Here is a 19,526-nt window from a genome sequence, read left to right on the forward strand (position 1 = left end):
AGAGAAGGAAAACTGGGGATGGATAAAAGGAATGAAAAGAGAAGCACAATTTGGAGTGACAAGTGGAGGAAAGAGGTGGGTTTTCAGTATACATTTGTGCCCCTAGTGTTCCGGAGTGACTGCCAATCTCATCTGCATCTGGCAATAACAATATGCCTGGACCCATCACCAGAGTGTTGCTCAGAATAACAAGTAATTGTGGCACTTAATCAGGGTAAATAGGAAGATTGGAGCTCAACAACAGAGATAAGTAACATGTCTAAAAACATGACAACAACATGGTCTGAGATAGGGGCAGCTGTGGTAGCTACACAGCACATTGCTGCAAAACAACCAGGTCAACGAAATCTTCCCTGCTGGCAGATGTATCCCAGGGGGATAGTTCAGGAGTTTTTATGATAACACCAGGGTCGTTCCATTTTTGTATCCCCTCATTTATGACCCATGCTCATATTGTTTTCAAAGGGGCTGTTCAATTCTTTATCCTCTTTCATTTATGTTGGGGACATCCTCTGTGTAAACTACACCCTACACCCCCTTGCTATTTCCTTAGGAGGAATTCCCCCCTCCTGCCTTGTTTTCAATGCAGTCAAAAAATTGTTGTAACACACTGAACTGCCAGATCGGATTTCCTTCGAGTTCTATGGCCTGCATAGGTTCCAATGAGATGACTTATTGATTCAAAGCACTTAAGTGACTTATTAGACTATGTGTAGTATAGGCGGTTCCTATGTCAAGGAAATGTTCCATCTGCATGCTCTTTGCTGCACTGAGATAGTGAAGGGATCACCCATGTCAAGGTCAAAGTTATGAATTAAGCCGGCAGCGCTAGAGATCTCAGGCTTTTTGTGCTTTTGTTTCTGAACCTGTATAGAGCATTGCCTGTGGGCTGCAGGAGTGGTTCATATTCAGAGAATTGCAGGTCTGCACTGAAATTATTTGCTTGAAATGCTCATGTAATTGTAGACTCTGAGTGGTCCCTGTAAAGGATGATTTGGAGATATGAATGACGGAGGCTGGAGAGAATGAAAGAGAGGGTAACTGCATTTTTACAAACCAGGGGGTAAATTATACCCTACAACCCCCAGTTTGGCCCAAAGGGCTAGATTCCTTCTTTCTGGTGGAGTTACATTAAGGATGATTTTGGCCCCAAATGCTTGTCAGAGCTGGGCCCAAAGTTTGGATCTTCCCCAAAGTGCAGGGTGTGGTAGGATGACAATATCTGTGGTTACAGAAATAATGGCCAGCTGTAAAAGTTTGGATCCAAACTTCCATGAAGTTTTGAGGTATCTTCTCCAGGGGTTTGGGAGCGGGTCCGCCTGTGTGTCTGTGAAGTCTGGGCCAGGGATCTGCTGATTCATGAGAGAGAACTGATTTTGACAATGAAAAAACTGAAAAAGAAAATGCTTTATTCGTTTGCAGTGGGTGAGCGTTCTGAGATGTTGTTTCCTTTCCCAGCTACCCAAGTCTGCATTGTGCCTCTGCTTCTTCTAAAGCTATTTACTGTTAAATCCGGAGTTTATATCTAAACAAGTTTCAGAGTAACAGCCGTGTTAGTCTGTATCCGCAAAAAGAAGAACAGGAGTACTTGTGGCACCTTAGAGACTAACAAATTTATTAGAGCATAAGCTTTCGTGGACTACAGCCCACTTCTTCGGATGCATCCGAAGAAGTGGGCTGTAGTCCACGAAAGCTTATGCTCTAATAAATTTGTTAGTCTCTAAGGTGCCACAAGTACTCCTGTTCTTCTTTATATCTAAACACTAACTCTATGGATTCCCTCCCCTCCTTGTTAGACATTCCACAGCCTCTGATAGCTAAGAAGCATATTTACCATCTGGACAGCACAGGTGTGGGCCTCTGTGCGGCCATACTATACAACCTGATAGACTTAGCACACTACACCTATTGTTCTGCCAGTGTGCCACTAATTCAATGGACAGCTGCTCGGAGACAGCCATCTGTATAATCAAAGCTTATGTGGGGAGGGGCAATTACAGTGGGAAATAGACAGACTTTACGTTTGAGTAGCAGCCATTCAAGAGCTGACATGAACTAATTTATGAGAAATTGCTTTTAGCAGGTGCTAACCTGTCTTAGCCAGAGATAATAGGATAGTTGCTACTGGGAATCAAACCAAAGAGCCATACAAACTTAATATCATTACCCAGTTTGCCAGAGAACACAGCTGTTGCGTTGTCATCATTACTGTATATTGAAGACGCACCGATTCCTGCTGAATTCCAGCCAACTAAAAGCCAGGAATAATAGCCACATGGTTGCAGAATAGGAATTGCCTTTACTCAGATATATTAGATATGTGTGTGTATCTATCTGCCCACCACCTTCTCCTTTCACATAACTATGCAGTTGACACCTGTTGCAAATCTTTGTTGGCCTGTCTGGCCATTGACAGCTATTTCTCTGTTACCTCTTAAATAAAAGGTTTTCTTAGTCTCAATCTTCCTACATGCTCTGGTAATAGGACTTCTCAAAATGTTGTTAGTTGCCTTCTGTAACCGCCAATAGAATACTGCAGGGATTTCCTTAGTAGCTGGATACAGGATATTATATTTCTTCATTCATTCACTGGAGTAACAGCTTTGAAAAGCTTTGTGGACCTGTGCTGCAGTTATTTGGAAGGAACCGTAAAGCCAGTTGGGGGCTGGAAAACTAAATATTTCTAAGGTGATCTGCAGAAGAAATGGATAAGATCAGCAGGCAAGGCCTGAATTAAAGATTACAAATTGCTGTCTGGAGAGAGTTTGTCAACCGGAACAATGTTAAGTTTATTGAATTTGTTGTGTGAAAAACTGTTGCTCATTCATGCACCATGAACCATACTTCACTGTTAAATTAGGACTTTTGTCTAGCTTTGAACATTTAATGAATTTTTGCTGCACAATGTTGGTTGGTGGGGAATGTCTGGAAATTAAAGTTATTTGGCCCTCTTGATGGCAGTTTTATCAGAGAGGCCATGGGCTGAATGGACCAGGAGGAATGAACTCCCTTCGCACGCCTAGAGATGATCCCTCTTGAGGCACACTGGTAGGGCTGGACTGGGGAGCTCATATTTCATCCCCAGAAATAATTCATCCAGGTCAGGGTTGGGGCATATTGACATGGTTGGATTGGGAAGCTCATGTTCTTAGTAGCCGTGATCTACCTGTTCTGCGCATAATGGACTTTAGTTTTCGGGGTTGTTTAATCTGGTGCCTTTCACTAACTCTAAATTTGCTTTAAAGAAAAAAAGTTGAAGCCACAGTGTGGTACAGGATGAACATATGATGGAAGTTCCAGACTGGATTCTCTTTCTTCTTAGTGTAAGTAAATCCTCATGACAGCCCCAGACATATTAATTTTCATGTGATTTCTACCTCCCCTTGTTTATCGGGAGGGGGGTGTCCTATGCATTACTGACATGGACTCATTTGCAAGACCTTGCTCTTGTATGTGCAAGTTGCTTAATAAGACGAGAAGCAATGTGTAAAGTAACAAGAGTGTTGATGTAAAGTTCTCAAATGGCCAGCACTGGCATTAATAGTTAATGGCTTATTGACACAGAGTATTTATTGATGAGCACTATACGACTCCAATAACCCCAATATGGAGTCATTTCAGATGACTGTGTCCTCTTTCAAAAAAATTGATCATCAGCTTACTAAGTGAAAAGTGTATTGTTGTTCAATGCCTATAAAAGCGTCCTACCACAGGAATGAGCAACTTTATTGGAGGCAATAATAACCCCCCCCCCTCCCTAGAAATAAATACTGTGACTGAAGTTTTAAAAGGAGCCTGATAATATTATTATGGCTAATAACTCTTTTAGCTGTGCATGATAAGATAATTAAGAAGGAAATCAAACTTTGGGCTTCAGGGCATGAGCTGATCAAAAAATCTTCCCCATGCACAGAATTGCACAGCTGTCTGGTTATGTATTTAAAATGAAAATGTTGTGTGTGCAGTCTGTGTGTGCACGAAGAGAGGGGAAGGATTTCACTGTCCTCCGATGCACTAAATAACAGCCAGTGTTACAGCAGGATGGACCAACAGTCTGACCCAAAATGGAACACCCATGTTACTCAGATCATGCTGTTTACCAGTGGATGTCCTCCAACACTTTGACTATTTCAATAGCTGGGAAGTGGCACAAAACTGGAACTGATGCTTCTGAAAAGAATGAAGCACTCTGTGTCTAGTCTGTGTTCTCTTCTTTCATACTGGCTGCGGTACAGAACGTGGTTACATGGAAAATAGAGCCTCACTGTGGAGGGAAGGAAACCTCCCATCCCAAGATACATTATGGGTAGGATAAAACTGCGTCACTGCAGCATCCTCAAATGCCTCCCATGATTAGTGCAGGAATGGGTTCAAGTGTGGTGATGATCAGAAAAAAAACCTAATTTAAAAAGTGTTTTTACTGCACAGTTCAGGACTGTGTTCAATATCAGATCTGCTACAGTACTGACTAGAATAAATGTTCAAAAGTTTTTACTCTTGTTTTACTCTGGTGGAGCCCATGGACTAGTGGGAGAGTGAGTTGGATTCTATTCTGGCTCATCCCTCATCATCACAATGGCTAATTACATTCCAGCTGCAGAATTGTTAAATCAAAGCAAACAGAGGCAGGCACATCAATTGCTCTGTAACCACAGTTATTGTAAACCTCAATTGGATCAGGGTTAGGGGGGATTATGCATGAGTTAGAAACAACCGAGCTTCACTGTCAGATCCCAAGGTAAGTTTGTAGCAGTGAAGGTTACAACAATCATATTTTTAATTGTAAGGTGTGCAAATTTGGCCTAGACTTTTTGAGACAAACCTGGGGCATGATAGAGCTATTTGACAGAGTCACTTTCCAGAGCTGAGCAGAATCTTTTGGCACCTTGTTTCCCTAGAGCAGTTCTTCGTCACAATGCACCATGCATAGCTCCATAACTAGAAAATGTAAGCACTTCAGACCAGAGTTTGCTCTCAGTTGCACTGGTGTAACTCCACTGAAGTCAACAGAGTTACATTAAATGTATATTGTGTATGTAAGAGCAGAGTCTGGCCCTTAATATGTCTTCAGTATAGTCTTTGTGCTGTCTACATTACAATGTATTGAATGGTCTGATAATGAGGACTCCTGTGGGAACATGTAGGGGACGGGAAGGTCTGGGTTTGAAAACCTCAATGAAAAGCAAAGCTACAATTAACTCATTTTTGGTTTTTGGGTTGTCAGGAGCAAAGCAATGTGTAAACACAATAGTCCTCATGCTGTCCTTTCGATAGGTCCAAATGCATCATCCACAGATCTTATGTAAAACCTTGTCTCACTCTGACTGCCCTCCAGCTATGTGTACTACCTTTGTTTTGAGTAAAGACAAAAGCAAAAAAATGCTAGAGAAAGACAGGCTAATATACTGCAGTTGCACATGTGTGCTCATGCCCTGACATGAACAGGCATACAGCTATGAACACACAGACACAAACACATGCAGAGACAGTCACATACACATCTAAACGTGCGCGCATACAGATACAGACACATGCATGCACGTATGCACATATAGATACGTATACACAGGTGTGCAGATTCATGCCCGGCCATCCATGTACATACAGACATGAACATATACCCTTGCACACACCGACACAAAGATATACATATATGCTCCTGTATAGAAACACATGTACACAGATGCACACCCTCACAGGTACACAGACAAACATACACAAATGCTATATATAATTTCAGACACCCAGACACATGCACACACGCACTCGCATCTGTTGGTAAGCTCTGGGCAATATATAGGTGATCTGACCTCTGACTCTGAGCTAGTACAATGAAACCTAGAAGTAGCTGGGCTGGGGCTCTTAATGAAGTGAATGGTAAATGAAAAAAGAGAGTTTGAAAGTGCCTGGTGCTGCGATACATAATTGATGAGACTCCAAGCAGGGCTTCAGTGTCTAATAAATTATTAAGCACTGACTCATTAGGGAAAGATTTCATTATGGGATAATTTAATTAAGTGGCAGGCAAAAAGAGGAAAGAGCTTTAAGCGACCAAGTCCTTCTGTTTGTTCCACTGTGACACTGATGATTGAAAGAAAGAGTGGGCAGAAATGATCCTGTAATGGGGAAAGTTATTGAGTGTGCTTATGGGCCCAACAGGTCTGATTCTTAGCTGCCCGGCATCTTGTGTAGTCATTTCCACCAGCCCAAAGTGGGAGTAAAACATTGTCATGCCAATGTCATAGTATTTTACAATACCTGCATTTCACTGGAGTAAATGACTGCACCAGTTGCAGGGCAACCAAGAATCAGGCCCCCAGGGATGCGGGGCTGCTTAATTGTAGCTTGGAGAAAACTTGTGCATAACTGAGACATCTTGTCTGTGTATTGGCCCGACCGAGGGGACAGCTTGTAAAAATTTCAAATGTGTATGGATTAGAACTGATTGTAGTCACCTCCTCTTTAATAAAGAACAGCTCACTGAGATTAGAGGTGCCGGTACTCAATGCTCCACCTAGATCTAGGCACATAGTGGCTGCTGATCCCAATTTAGAATTCTCCTTCATGATGAGTGGCCTTAAGGAAAAACAGGTACTTCCCACAGAGCCTGGCAGAAGTGATCGGCGGGTGGGGTGGGGTGGGAAGTCCCCCTGCCACCTGCATCGCGGCTGCTCTTGGCTGGCCAGTATAGCTCCACTGACCAAGAGGGGTTCTGGTCCAAGTGTTCTGCTTCTTGCAGTGGCCTGTGCTAACCTGGCCAAATGTACAATGCATATAAAGGGAGTCTGTGAGCCAAATAATTCACTTGGAGTAGTCCAAAGGGTCTGTGTGCGAAAAGGAGAGATGGGGCTGAGTTGCAAAGTCCAGAGGAAGGTTCAACCTGCTACAAAGTTTAGGGCATGTTTGGATCCAAGGTTTGGTTCTGCCCATTTATTACAACCAAATAATACCATGTAACATGCTCAGATCCTTTAAGACCGAGACAGTGACACATCAAGATCCTCGACTGAAGATGGTATGGAACAGAATAGGCTGTTCTAGGCAATGCATGTATACTCCCTGGCCTTCTGGACCTAAATTATGAAGTCAGGTTCCTAGATTCTGTGGCATCTGTTAGAAATTCTACAGCAACTTTTGATATTTTTTTTAAATTGAAATTTTTATTGAAATAAGTAGGAAAATAAATCATACCATCAGTACAGCAGCCCAGGGTTATTTATTCTGATATTAAATTAAATTTTGTTGTCTTTCCCTCCCTCCATTTCAGTTTTCCATATTCTGCAGATTGTTATCTTTAGGTTTCAGAGCTAACAATTTCTATTAATATGCATGGGGCAGTTTACATCTGTCAGCTATTATTTCAAACTGTCTTCCAATGCACAATGACATCACTGCTTCTGTTTACACTTGGGTGATATTTTTACAATTTTCTCCACCGTGGGGATGGTTAGAAACACAATTATAAGTTTAGATTCTGCAGCACAATTCTGTGCAAAGGGGTGAATTCCAAGGCTATGGAATCACAAAATACATAGGAGCTTAATCATAGCCAGTGATCGCTGGTGAGCAGTGCAGGAGGTAGGGGAAATTGTGATAAGGGGTTGGAGGCCTCTCCTGTATTTAAGAGATGGGGGGGTTTCATTTGTCATCTGCTACCTTGGGGCAAAAGACGTCAGAAAGAGTAACGCTATGGGCAGAACCTGCTTGGAAACTTGATGATAATTGGTCATATGGTATTTCCTACATTATCAACATCTTATTTCAGTGCATTCTGCTCTCGGTCGATGAAGGTTCAGTATATTTTCTCTCAGTCCTGTTGGTCAAATATCTTGAAAAAACACATAACAGAGTTATGAGGTTTTGTTTTTTAAAATCTCTTTGCTTCAGATTGTGAACTTATATGGGTTGTTGACCAGCTGTTCACTTGTACTAGGAATTTTTCAAGATGAAACAGACAAGGTCAGGTGCATGCAAACTGGTAAATATCAAAACAGGAGCATTCAAAATGACAAGCATAACAGGACCAGAAAATTCTCATTTCCAAGCAGATACATTAAGTATCTGTTTTACTTCTGCATGGAAAGATGCATGCAGCTGTCTAGCATTTGCTCTGTTCTGAATTTTGGGCCTCATGCCACTTTCTTTAAGCCTTCACAGAACCACAATATGCCTCCTGTGTCTGCAATGCAGATTAAAGTAGGTTTACTTATCAAAGTCTTGCAAACAGTAAGGCATGCCTGAAGACCGAACAACCTCTATTACGCATCTCAAGATGCACGGGAAAATAGAGATGATACCAGAAGGGAAAGACTTATTCTGGGTTGATACTGTTCATATATTTACAAGGAAAACTGTCTGAAAATCATCCAGAAGGGAAAGAGGTAAGGTTATGATGCAGCTACTATACAAAGCCACAGAAGGAGGAACGTTAGAGTAGTATCTCCTTAATTTTGGCTTTAAATGACAATTGTAGTGTGCATAACTTTGTGCTTTCAAAGATATTTCTGGCAATGTGATCATAATAAAATGCGGGGCTACACACGGTTCTTAGTCAGTATTTAGTGAGTGAGGAAAATATTCTACCATCTGTCATACTAGGAAATGAATCCCTAATACAGAGAATACTGTATTTAGTCACAGGTCTAATGGTGCACTCTTTAGAGTGCTTCAAACTACCAACTGCACTAAGCTAGAAATTCCAGCCTCCTTTTAGGTGCTTGCTTACTAGTACTTATAGAAAAACAGGAAATGGCTGGTAGTTCACTGTAGAACACAAAATTAATTTGAATTTATTCAGAAATTTGGGCTGTTGTCCAGAAATGCTGATTAACTTTTTTTTTTTTTTTTTAATTCAAAGATTAGGTGAAGAAAAGAGAGCCAAGAACAATTTTTGCCTGTCAGGCAAGGGAGAAATCTGACAGCATCTGTCACTTTAAAATCACCTTAAATTGCCTCAGGGAAAGAAAATCAGTCCAAAAGCACTTATGAACACTATGGAAAGAGATCATCCTGTCTGGAACTGACTGTGTCAGATTTGGGGTCAGTGTCTCCTTAGGTGCATGGCTAACAATGGAAAGAAAATGGTTTAAAAAACGGTCCTTTCTGCTGCGTGTGTCCAACCATTCTGTCTTAAAACAAATAATTTAAAAAATGAAATCAGTGATTGAAAGTGCTGATTCTCTGCACTCTGGAAGAAGCTTTTCAGAGGACAGTTTAGAATAGTATGGATGGTCCCACACTGGCAGGATAATGAGGTACTGGAAGAATTTAGATACAGTGGTAGTCGGTGTGAAATAGCTGATAGGGAGTATAAGAAGCAGGAGAAACAATATTCTGAGCTAGCACTGGTTGAAGCTGCTGACTTTGGAGAATGGAGGAATTGAGAGCCTGCTACATTTTGGAAAACACCAAACTTCAGTTGTAGAAATCTTTCCTAGAGGTTGCTTAAAACTAAAGGATTTGCCTGTTATACATAGCTGTTCTCTTTGGCAGGTGACCTGTGTGGCACACTGTGATGCTTACTTTCTGTAATCAAACTGGTAAAAAGGAATTGTGACTTAAAAGAAAAAAAAACCTTTTAAAAATATGGTAAAAAATGGATCCTTCCTATGAATTTCATTGGACATTTACCTGGGCAATGGTGTTTGCTAGACAGTCTTACAGTTCCTCATCAGTGAGGTTGTGAAGTATGGATGGAAACAAATAATTGTGCTGCATATTCAAAGTACTGCCTGTGGCCATTTCATCTGGGGTTGTGATTTCATCATGTCCCACAAGCCACATGTTGTAAGGCCAATATTTAGATGGGAGATCTCCAAGGAAACCCCAATGGCAAAAGGCCATAATTCAATTATGGTGCTTCTCCATTGTCCATACTGAGCCAATGCTAGAAGGCAATCCCAAAAGTATTGTCTTTCATCTGAGATATAAAACTGGATACTATAGGAATATGAATAATAATAGCACTTTCCAAGAACATATGGGTGTTAGTCCTGGTATCATGGCCAAATTCCAGTGGGGGTAATTACAATCTGTCTACCTACCCAAATTTTATATGCTATTCATCAGCCCTTCCTCTCTAATTTTTTCAGCAGTCTTGCTGTACATTTTTAGACAGTGTTCCATCCTAGAGATGCTTATATTCCTGTGGTGGGTGAAGAAATATATGTGTATGTCCATTAAAACCTTTAGAATGGCTTTTTGCAAGCAATTAACATGAGTGTCTTTTTGTTCTGTGTTTGTACCGCATCTAGTACAATGTGGTCTCAGTCCATGTCTTGGGCTCATAGCCACTATGGTAATACAGATAATAATTTGAGATATTCGAGGAGAGGGATTATTTTGGAAGCCATGCGATAAAACTACAAAGACTTTAACTACGTCCAGTGTACAGATATTGAGATACAAAATGTTTTGAGGAAGTGTGGGGTGAAAAGCACTAAAGAAATGTAAGATATTATCTGTAGAGTACAATGCACGAAGAAATATGTTACCTCCTTGTTCTCTAGCCTACAATGGGCCATATTCTGTCTCAGGTAGCAGTTCTGATATCAATGGGCGATGAGCTATGGCAGCAGCTATCAAGACAACATGTGTGTATCCCAGGACGAGGTTTTGTCTTATATTATTTTGAGGGAGAGGGGTTGCTGAGGTTCTATGCAGTATATTAAAGCAAAAAACCTAAATCAAATTTTTACCTACCAGAGAGACTAAAGAAAAATGAAAAGCAACAGATTAAAGCCACATATATATATAAGTTTCAGAGTAGCAGGCATGTTAGTCTGTATCTGTAAAAAGAACGGGAGCACTTGTGGCAACTGTCTGAGCATCTTGATTATCACTACAAAAGTTTTTTTCCTGCTGATAATAGGTCATCTTAATTAATTAGCCTCTTAGAGCTGGTATGGCATCTCCTCTGTATGTATATATATATTCTTCTTATATGTTCCATTCTATGCATCCGATGAAGTGGGCTGTAGCCCACGAAAGCTTATGTTGAAATAAATTTGTTAGTCTCTAAGGTGCCACAAGTACTCCTGTTCTTTATATAAATATATATAAATTACTCTAAACTTGTTTTCTTTCTTACTCTTTTGATTTTAAATCCAGTTTCGCCCCCCTCCCCACCCCCCCCCCCAAATCCTTCTCTAGAAGGGACAAAATGAAACAGGTAAACAAATAAATAAATCTCCCATGTGACTCCAGAACACAGGCTCAAATCATTCCACCTGCATCAGGCCCCGACTAATGTGACCAGGAAATAGTTTGCTATACTATCAGCTGAAGCTTCAAGTCAAGAAACACTTTCAAAATTCCTTGTTGGGGGAATGAATGAGGGGAAGGAAATCGGGTTTTACGAAGTGCTAGAGAAGGAAGGCAAGAGAAAACAGAAATAATTCCATGATTGCTGGAGTTATTGCTGTTCTGTCGCCTCAACAAACACTCAGTAGGTTTATGATTTTCCATTTAATACTCAGTAGTGAACTTCCTTAACACCCCAAGAAAAAACATGATCCCAGATGGCAACATGAATTTAAATCAACATCTATAGTACAGAAGCCAAATTGTGAGGCAGGAATTAGAGAGGTTGTGGCAGCTAGGATAGATTCTCCTATGTGCCAAAAACATGCATTGACCCCTACCACTCACAGGTCTTATCTACATTGGGATTGTCTGAAATTCTCCTTCTGTTCTAGCTCTCCTGAAACTCTGGCAACTCTAGTGCAGACTGCCCACTGGCATTGTTATCCTGCTCAGAGCAGGACTAGATGACACAGTGGAAGAAATGCCAGCAGCCAGTCTTCACTCGTCACACACTTTAGGAAGACATATGACCTATACGTCCTCCTCTTCTCATCACGCTTTTGCATTTGGAAGCAGCTTTTCAACTTATGACTTCCAATTGCTTTGCAAACAACAAATAGGTGAAGTAAGACACAGAGAAGTTAAGGTTCACAATAGAAGCTGATGGGTGCTGAATGTTTTTGAAAAACAGGCCCTTATTTAGGGGCATAAATGGGAGCTGAGCTCTCTTGAAAATCCAGTCCCATATAACTTGTCTGAGGCCACAGGGTCAGGAGAGCTGGGTAACTAATATGCAGCAAATAACATATTTTGAATCTTTTTGCTGTTCATCAATTGTCTGTGAACTGCTTACAACTTTCTCATGTGTATTCATTATTTGCTAAATATATTCTGTGAATAATTGTTGGGCTCTAACTCGTTTTTTAACTTGCTAAAGTACTCAAAATTTGAAATTCAAGTGGCATTAGTTACTTTTGATTGGACAGATAGGAACGGGGTGTGTTTTTATTCCCTGAATTGCTGAATTTAGGATCATGTGATATGCGCATGCATTCCCTTCGTGGATTGAAAATTCACTGTCTACAAGTTTTCTCCCTGGGAACCCCAGGAACACCTTCCTTTATGAACACCTGATCCCTATTGGAATTCATCAACGGGGTCCCCCTGATAGAAACTTCCCCCCAGCATTCCTTACTGGTGCTAACCCATTAAATTTGGTAGAGCCAAGTATCTGTGGCCATTTTACAACTGGGTGCCGCTTGGTGCAGCTCTCTACTTGCAAGCTGGCAAGGAGCCTCAACTCCGGTTATGTTTTTCCTTTCTTTCTTGTGTATAACAAGATGGCGCATTCTTCCACTCCCCAGTTTTTCTTAAAATATAGTTTCTGTGATATTCCTAATTGTTCCCAAGAATGTGTGTGGAAACAAACCAGACATTGGGTATAAATGTAGCTGTGGCAAACTTGGTTAATAATTCAAACGAATATTCCTGCATTTCCCTCCCAAACACAGTATTTGCTCATTTCTAATAACAAGTAGGTAGCAGCGTCAGAAAGAGAATTTGAAGTCTCACACTTTCATGCTTAACCATTAGATCACCAAAGCTTTGGAATTTGGCTCAGTTTGAATAGATGCTTAGAAGATGAGACTCTGCTCCCTACACCTCTTTGGTCTGCAAGAGAGAGCAAGGAATCTTGCAAGGAGAGGCTTTCTTGTTAGATTTCCAGGTGGGTTAGAAACACTGGGGGAACAGCTTGTTTCCTGATATATATGTGTGTGCAAGATTATAATTTAGAGAGGCTCCCTCACGAGGGAGAGCATTATGAATATTGGAATTTTGAGACGTGTCCTGGAAGCAGGGGTTGAGAAACACAGTGTTGCTATGTACTGCAGTTCACCACAGATGCTCTCTTGTTTGTTTTTAATAAAAGTTTTATTCCTTTCTCATTTGCTAGTTTGTTGTTTAAGGAACCCCAAAATTATTACAGTATATCAGCCCTTTCTCTTTCTGTCTGGACCTTGGAAGTGAAGGGATACAGCAATGGAAAATAATGCATTTTGGGGACTGGAGGAGAGGGAATGTTATCCAAACACTATTCAGTTTTTGCAAAACATTAAAATTAAGCTCTACACTTAGGGACAAATTCTGCTCCCACATACACCAGTGTAAATCTGGACTAACTCTACCAAAGTAGAAGCATCTGGCCTATTACCTCCAAAATGATTCTCTCATTGGTAGCCCTCTGGCCCTTCCATTGCTTTTGGATCATTTTCATGAGGCGTTTCGCTGCTGCTTGGTTAGGCCTTTAACTTCCATAACAGTTAAAGCAGAATTAACAAGAATGTGCTGGCACTCCTTCCTGAGACTGATAATTGTGGAAATGTTGGCTGAGGGTTTATAGCCTACATTGTTCTTGGCCATCATGATTACAGTGGATTACTGTAGCAAAGCTGGATTTGGCACAAGTCTCCTGAGACTTACTGCAGAGACAGGCTGGGAGGAAGGTCTGGCACTCCTAGGCTCCAGTGTTCTTGATTGATGTGGGAAGTGTGGCAATTCCGTGTTTTGGCCTATGAGTTTTTTTCTCTCTCCATAATGGAGGTGGAATGCAGATGGATGAATGTATTTGAGACCATCTCCACTTTGTGCTATGTTCTGATGAAGTTCCTTTCATGTATATATTAGCTCTCTAGCCTTTTCTCATTTGGAATATTAGGATACTCCTCTATTCATAATAAAAACAGGTATAAGAGACTGAACTAATGGTATCTTTGGTCTAGGGGATAGGGTGCAGCCTTGTGTTTATGGCAGGAGATCTGAGTGTTATTCCTGACTCTACAACAGGTCTGGCTGTGTGACCTTAAGAAGTCATGCCACCTCATGGTGCCTCAGTTTATCCATTATAAAATGAGGATTACAACTCTTACTTCAAAGGGGATTGTGAAATTGCGTGAATGCCTGAAAAGTGCTTGGAGATCCATGGCTGCAAGGAGCCGTATAATACTATGTTTCACTTCTATGGCACCTTTCATTCAAGGAACTCAAATCTCTATATATACATTTCTGAAGTCTGACAACAGCTCTGGAAAGCAGGCTGGTAGTATCATGGTAATCATTTGACAGATGGGGAATGTAGATACAGAGTGATTAAGTGATTTGCCCGAGGCCATGCAATGAGTCAGTGGCAGAGCCTGAAGAAGAACTCGGCTGTCTTGACTCCTGATTATCTGCACTCTGCGGCAAGTGTGGATGCTTTCTTCTTTTAGGTGCTTACTAAACCTCTTATCCTTTGGGGGTTCACCCAGAGGGCTCACAGGTGCTATGGTAATACAAACAGTGATAATATTTAATAATATGCAGTTTTATATAGCAGAGGTGCATAGAAGAACATCCTGCAAGGAAACTGTCATGGTTACAGGGTGACCTGCTCTTTTGACCCCTTTTAGGCCTCCTTGAGTGCATCCCTCAGGGGACTGGTTTTGCTACCTTCATTCCTCTGTGGGTGGAGCCACGAAGTCCTTCCACTCTTACACTGGGTCTCTGAGCTGCAGCTCCCTGGTTTACCACCCATGTTAACACAACAGCTCCAAATGGGTGTGGGACTGGTAGCCCTTTTCCTCCTGGAGCCTGGAGCCAGCAGCTGATTAAAGCAACTCCCTCTTCAAATGTGAGAGAAAAGGGATAAAACAATGAAAGGCCTATATGCCTGGGTCTTGTCTAACTTTATTCTTTCCCTGCAACCTTTGGGTAAGTGCATCTTAGCACAGACCCCCCTGCTCCTAGACTGGGAGTCAGGCAGCCCCTGACCCATTCTCTATCAGAGACTCATCTCCAGCCACTGCTGCCAATTCATTCCCCTTCCTCTTGAGTCCAGAGTCTTTAACCATTTAGTGTCCCTTTTGATCCGAGGTTTTTGGGCCTGGGAGGAATAAACCTTGTTAATTTGGCTTGAGGTAGGCAGTTAATAGCTCCTCCATTGTTTCCTTCAGAGCCATTGGTGTTCTCCAGTGGTACCTTACCTTTTTCATTGTATTGTTTCTTGTTTATTTATTTTTTTTTCAAACAGCCTCCTTTCATTTTACTCCATGAAGACAGACAGGCTTATATCAAGCAGGTTTTAACTGAGGAACATATGATCTCCATTTAAAAAAAAAAAAAAAAAAGCTTTCTCATTCACTACACAAGGGAACAGGTTTCTCAATGGATATATAAGCAGAATCTTGTATCTAAGCTCTGATGTCAATGAAGAGGCTCATTTGGTCAACATTCCCATCTTGCTTCTTGTTACAGAGACAGTAGGGTTTGGTATAATGAATCTCAGGAAGTGAAGAATGATGTGATTTCAACCTCCCTCACCCCAGAGAGAGTGAATGTGTCGTTTCTGAAAAGAGGCCCAAGCCTCGCCCTCGAGATTGCTTAGAAAACTTCAACCATAGGTTTTTAGTAAATGAAACTGCACAAAGAAAAGTGTCGGAATTAAGTGGTCTAGAATGACAGTATCAGGCACCACTATCATGTTGTGAGTCATGCAAAGGTCATTGTTCATCCATGTAGTAGGGCCTCAGGCCACCTGGAAAAGAGCATATGTGACAAGAGTCAGGTACTAAGCTCACACATGTATGTACCTTTATGTATCTTGGAGAGCGCTTGGTTGTGCTGATGCACACAGACATAGTAATAAAGTGTTCAAACTATGTGACAGTATAATATATGGTGCAGCTTCTGACTTTAAAGCTGATTTGCACAGGATTCACATCAAATCTGATTTGTGCTTTTTGATTTATATATTTTTGCTGCTTTGTGACGGATAAAGAAGGCTGAACAGGTTTTCTGTCTTTGAGATTTTTTTTTTCTGTCTTGGTATTTCTAAGGTAAAAAACAATGGCAAGTCTGGTCCTTCCTGGTTTTGCTGAAGGACCTCTTAGGAATCTCTGAGCATGTTTGCTGTGAACGCCCGGGCCTTATCTCAATGGACAGGGCGTTGAATCTGTAACAAAGAAGTCCCTTTTCCATTGGTCATTGGAGTTACATAGGTTTTAACATAAAATTCTGAGTTTTCAAATTCTGAACAAAGGTCAGGCCTTCTCTGTGCTACCCTTCATCCCCCAAAACCTTCCCACCATTCACTAGTGCCAGTACACCTCCACTGTGGATGCAGTAGTTGCTATGGTAGCATGGAAGGACTGCCACTGGCTACCTGCCTTCCGGATAACCGTTGTATCATCTAGATCTATTGCAATCTTTTCCATTGGCCCATGATTGCACAGGGTTAGTATACCAATGGCTGGTCTGCAATAGCACCTTAACTGTTGTTAGCATTCACTGGTGAGGAATGCTAAGAAAAACAGTCTAAGGAAGAGACAGCCTCCTCAACTCATTCTTGAGCCCAGTGCAGAGCTTAAGGAGGTGCAAACTATGCCTCCCCTATCATGGAGTTGCTGGGAGCTGGGCCAGCTCCTGGTGCACAGGGCCCGCTCCAGGTTTTCTGCCGCCCCAAGCAGCGGAAAAAAAAAAAAGGCTATCATCGGCACTTCAGCAGCAGCTCAGTCGCACCGCTCCATCCTTCGATGGCACTTCGGCGGCGGGTCCTTCACTCCCTCTCTTTCTGTTTGGTGGCACTTCGGCAGCAGCTCAAAGAGGAAGAGAGGGACTAAGGGACCTGCTGCTGAATTCCTGCTGAAGACCCGGACGTGCTGCCCCTTTGTACTGGCCGCCCCAAACACCTGCTTTCTTAGCTGGTTCCTGGAGCTGGCCCTGCTGGTGCAGGTCAGGGCAACCCTGAGTGGGTTGTGCCAGTTCTGCACAGAGTGGTGAGAGGGACTTGTAGCTATTTTGTAGCCACTTTGATTTGGCTTAGCCATTGCAAAGTGGTCATAGGGCAATGAAGAATTTGACCTATCCTCAGCTGCTCAGCTTTCAGTTTCTTGACTTCTATCATGCCAGTTTCTCTAGTTTTCTAGGGTAGATAATATCTACATTTCCAGTTAAAATCCTGGCAGAGAGGGGGAAAAAGCTTTAAAATTTCCCAAGAGCTTTCAGCTGCCTTTATCTGTGCTAAGAAGCCTAATTTTTCAGCCTTTGCTAGTCATCTTTTAAGGTATTTAGCCCCAATATATTTATTGATGATGCTCTCCTCATCTGCAGTGTTTGAGTTAGTCAATGAAGAAGTAAAGGCAGGGCTGAGGTGGATAGAAAGAATTCAAACTAGAGCCAAGTTAGTTTCATTTCTGGCTCCAAATCACATTTTCCAACCCCCTCTATAGGCAGGGATTCTGCCAGTCCTCATTTAACTTCTGAAGTTACTGTGTATAACACCTGAAATAAAACGTAGACACTGCTTTGTTTGTAAGTAGCGAATCAAGTTTAGAATTACGGCATCTAAGAGCCAATGGAAATTTTTTAGGTGCTACATTTGGCTCCAGAGCTGCCATTTCCCAGCACAGTGGAATATTTCACCCCCATCAAATGGGTCATGGCAAAGCATGAATGAAGGTGTTAATGAAGAACCCAAAGTCAACAGACTTCTCTCTGATTACGGAGCTGACTCAGCTTTCTAGGAACTTAGGGCTGGACGTGCTAAAGGGATGAAGTTAGAAAAATATTTTTCATTTTTTTGAATGTCATGAATGTTGTAAGTGCCATCCATTCCTGTCAGGGACAGTTCAGTAGTGCCACTGCTGAATACTAAAATGAATAGTTATAACAATAGTTATTTACTGAATTTCTGTGGGTTTCTGTGAATTTCTGGAGGGATTAGGGCAGGAGGAACCGATGAGCTCGTGCAAGATTTGTGGGTCACCTATGTATCACAGAGCACAAATCAATGTAGTGAAATTCTGACTCCATTGAAGTCAATGCAAAACTCACATTGACTTCAATGAAGCCAGGATTTCACTGTGGTGTTTTCCTATGCCTCAGGATATAGTGGAAGGTACAGCAGGGGAGGGGGATCTTCAACTACAAGGATCCCCCAGCTATCTTATGTAAAAACTCTGGTTTCACCCTATTAAATTGAATAATCAGGTTCTATAGATAATGAATAGGTTTATGTAGAAATTACTCCTTCAGAATTCTCTATTAAATTTTCATTTTCTATTATTATTTGCTATAGGGTATTTCCATCAGGAATATTCCTGGTAGTGGGTGGCATTGCAGACCCAGGGGCTAGAGCAGCTTTGAGGCTGCATTAATACCCCATTGAGCAGTTCTACTTCCGGGGAGGGCTGAGAGATTCCTTTCTCTCAGACCCTACAGAGAAGTTTGGTTTACAATCCACTCACTCATTCAGTGCAAAGGACAAGGATTTCCACCCCTAAATTAAAAGAAATTCATGAGTCCATAAACATTACATTGATACTGTATGTGGGGCAATACATGGGACACATAGTATATGCCAATTATTTATCAATATAGAAAACTTTACTATTAAATATAATTAAAACTGATAATTTCTTATTGACCTGCAAACTATAATGTCTAAGGCCCTGCTCTTGCTCCTACAAAAGTCAGTAACAAAACCCCCATTGACAAACAGTGTAGGATCAAGCCCTACAATCACCATTTGTTTGCTAAATTCAAATAAATCGCTCTGTCTTTTCTTGATTATCTCTTGTTTAACTCTGGCCCTTCCTCCTGAACCAGTTCTCTACACAGTAAGGACCCCTACGGTGATGCACTAGAAAGCAGATAAAGAACGAGAAAGCCAACTAACCAGGAGACGTTGGAATGAGCAGCTGGCCTAAATCTTAGAAATCAGGGATCCAATCCTATAAGGTGCTGAGTGGTTTCAACTCCAGTTGACTCCAGCAGGTGTTGAGGGGATTCAGTATTGGTCACTGCTTGCTGTGTGATCTTGGGTGAGTCACTCCACCTCTCAGTTCCGTAGCTTCTCCCTCTCAGGGTCTGTCTACATCGCAATTAGACACCCACGGCTGGCCTGTGGCAACTGACTCAGGCTTGGAGGAATTGGGCTATGGGGTTGTTTAATTGCAGTATAGACATATGGGCTCTGTCTGCAGCCCAAGCTCTGGGACCCTCCACCTTCACCTTGCAGGGTCCTACTGCCCAGTCTCCAGCCCAAACAGCTACACGGCTATTAAACAGCCCTACAGCCTGAGCACGCCGAGCCTAAGCCAGCTGGCACGGGCCAGCTGCGGGTTTTTAATTGCCGTGTAGACATACTCTTAAACACAGCATTACAGGGAGAGTAGAAGGCTTCCAAT

The 19,526-nt window shown here is 41.8% G+C and overlaps 1 protein-coding gene across 1 annotated transcript in view; it reads left to right on the top strand.

Annotated features, from left to right (window-relative positions):
* The window catches only part of LOC128846308 (uncharacterized), a 304,287-nt gene that overhangs the window by 212,887 nt on the left and 71,874 nt on the right, over nucleotides 1–19,526 (top strand). The window lies entirely within an intron of this gene.

This window comes from Malaclemys terrapin, chromosome 12 (assembly GCF_027887155.1).
Source record: "Malaclemys terrapin pileata isolate rMalTer1 chromosome 12, rMalTer1.hap1, whole genome shotgun sequence".
Taxonomy (NCBI): Eukaryota; Metazoa; Chordata; order Testudines; family Emydidae; genus Malaclemys; species Malaclemys terrapin.